Source organism: Triticum dicoccoides, chromosome 4B, assembly GCF_002162155.2.
Source record: "Triticum dicoccoides isolate Atlit2015 ecotype Zavitan chromosome 4B, WEW_v2.0, whole genome shotgun sequence".
Lineage (NCBI taxonomy): Eukaryota > Viridiplantae > Streptophyta > Magnoliopsida > Poales > Poaceae > Triticum > Triticum dicoccoides.
This window is the reverse complement of record NC_041387.1, coordinates 524,009,435-524,012,131: the sequence shown is the minus strand read 5'-3', so window position 1 is coordinate 524,012,131 and position 2,697 is coordinate 524,009,435. Positions and strand designations below refer to the sequence as shown.

General features: G+C 53.9%; 1 non-coding gene across 1 annotated transcript; it reads left to right on the top strand.

Annotated features, from left to right (window-relative positions):
- Positions 1 to 2,379: 2,379 nt before the first annotated feature.
- TRNAS-UGA lies at positions 2,380 to 2,461 on the top strand. The gene has a single exon. It is a non-coding gene; the product is annotated as a tRNA-Ser (tRNA).
- The last annotated feature ends 236 nt before the right edge of the window (positions 2,462 to 2,697 follow it).

Here is a 2,697-nt window from a genome sequence, read left to right as displayed (position 1 = left end):
GTCCGCTATCCTGTTCATAACCAGGAGGAATCTGGCCCAGTAATGGTGTACTGTTTCTGCGGGCTCTTGCCGAATTTGGAATAGATCCCTTATATTTGGGTGGGCGGGTGGAATTAAATCCGGAACCTCGCACAATCTGAGACTCAGGGGCCAAGGAGTTTCCGAAGTCGGAAGCTTGGGTTCTTGGATGTTATCCAATGAATCTAGCCCACTGCCTGACCTTAGGTTCAGGGCTTGAATGACGTCCTTCCCTCCACGGGTATCCGGCTTGGAGGGATCGGGAATCCGGACATAACTAGTCCTTAAGATAGATGAAGGCTTGCCGCATTGTTCCTCCACCATTGCAACGTGGTGGGTGACCTGGGGAGAGTTGATCTCTCTCGGATCAGGTTTAAGCCCAATCTGATCGTAGTCTGTAGCGACTCCCAGGGCGGCGATGTGATCCAAGAGCTCGTTTAAGGAAGAGAGCTCCATCGGTTCTAGCTGCTCGGCGAGTTCCGAGTTGACGTGGAGATTTCTTTCAATGACCCGATAAGTCATCGTCGGCGCGGCGGCCGAACAGGCGGTCATAAGAAAACCGCCTAGCCGGAGAGTTTGGCCGATAGCCAAAGCTCCTTTAGCAACAGTGCCGTCTTTAAAGACGGGATGAGGCATCCTTCCTGATGGCGATGGCACAGCGGAACTCTCAATGAAAGCACCAATGTCGGTGTCAAAACCGGCGGATCTCGGGTAGGGGGTCCCGAACTGTGCGTCTAGGCGGATGGTAACAGGAGACAAGGGACACGATGTTTTTACCCAGGTTCGGGCCCTCTCGATGGAGGTAAAACCCTACTCCTGCTTGATTAATATTGATGATATGGATAGTACAAGAGTAGATCTACCACGAGATCATAGAGGCTAAACCCTAGAAGCTAGCCTATGGTATGATTGTTGTTCGTCCTACGGACTAAAACCGTTCGATTTATATAGACACCGGAGAGGGCTAGGGTTACACAGAGTCGGTTACAATGGGAGGAGATCTACATATCCGTATCGCCAAGCTTGCCTTCCACAGGAAAGTCCCATCCGGACGCGGGACGAAGTCTTCAATCTTGTATCTTCATAGTCCAGGAGTCCGGCCAAAGGTTATAATTCGGTCATCCGGACACCCCCTAATCCGGGACTCCCTCACTTCCGCTTACGGTCTATGAGGGTACGTAGACACACTCTACCCCTCGTTGCTATGCATATCCTAGATAGATCTTGCGTGAGCGTGGGAATTTTTTTGAAATTGCATGCTATGTTTCCCAACAAGTGCCGACGCGGGGATGCCATCCCGGTCAAATCCTAGCTAGTAGACCCCGGCCAGCCACAACCCCTACCCGCCCCCCGCGCTACCCGCCTGGACCAAGGGAAGCAATAGCCGGAGCAACACACGCGTCTCAGCTCCCCGCATGCGCCCAGGCCCCTCCAGCACGTGCACCGTCCCGCGCGACAACCACGCCCGGCCGCCGCCACTTCCACGCACCGCACTAGCCCCCACCCGAATATGTGCCAGATCTGACGCGGGGACGCCGTCCCGGTCAAATCCTAGCTAGCAGACCCCGGTCAGCCACGGTCGCCACCCGCTTCCCGCGCCGCCCGCCCGGACACCAGATCGAGGCTCCCAACGGTGCACGCATCCTCCAGAGCACATCCTCTCGCAGCCGCCGCACACCACGCCCACGCGCCTGATGTCGCCATCCGCACAGCAGCGCACGCCCCCGGCCCCGCACAAGCACGACGCCCCACTCAGCCATGTTGTCCCACGCCAGCTAGCCGGACCAAGCAAGGGGAAGAGGCTGCCCGCTGTCGCCGACACCTCCAAGGCTTTGCCCCGCGGCTCTTGCCGATGGCGGAGGGGAAGGGGGACGAGAAGATGGGGTAGTGACCGGCGGCTAGGGTTGGATCTCTCGGTCGCCCGCGGGGGCGACTCGAGAGGAGAGGGGAAAGTTCCGTGTCTAGTAGCAAAAATCTAGCATCGTCGTTTATGCCTCCGATGATGGGAACTTCAAGACATGTTTCAAGGTGTACCAGGACATACGACTTCTTCTCGACATGAAGACCAAGGTTTACAAGAATTATTGAAACAAGTTTGTGAGTATATGAGTTTTGCAACTCTTGTTGGATGGTAAAATGGGTCCGGATGGCTGCGGGCTTGAGGGTGAGATGCCCACTACAAACATATCTCCATCGCAAACCGTTGCACGTGTCACGTTATTCTATACCAATCTCAGTGCCGGATAAATAAAACTGATGATTCTAGGTGAACGAGACGTATCCCTTCCCCGATGAGTTCAAACTTGAACCATCCAGTCTCTAGCTTTTATATACTACAGGAGTGAAATCACCAGACGTAAGGTCGATATGTCCGAGTGGTTAAGGAGACAGACTTGAAATCTGTTGGGCTTCGCCCGCGCAGGTTCGATCCCTGCTGTCGACGTATCATTCCTACTTAATGATCATTTTTTCCTTCCTATTCCTTTCCCTTTCCCCCTTTTCTTGTCAGGCCACGAACAATGTTAAAAAAAAGGCGTATTGCAGGAACCTCAGGGCTGACTGGCTGCACAAACTAGGAAATCAGAACCACCTTCATTTAGAAATCAGAACACTACGCTCTTCAAGCTGTTTATCATATCTCTATGGATATCAGTGGCGTGGCTCACAATCGTCTGCTCA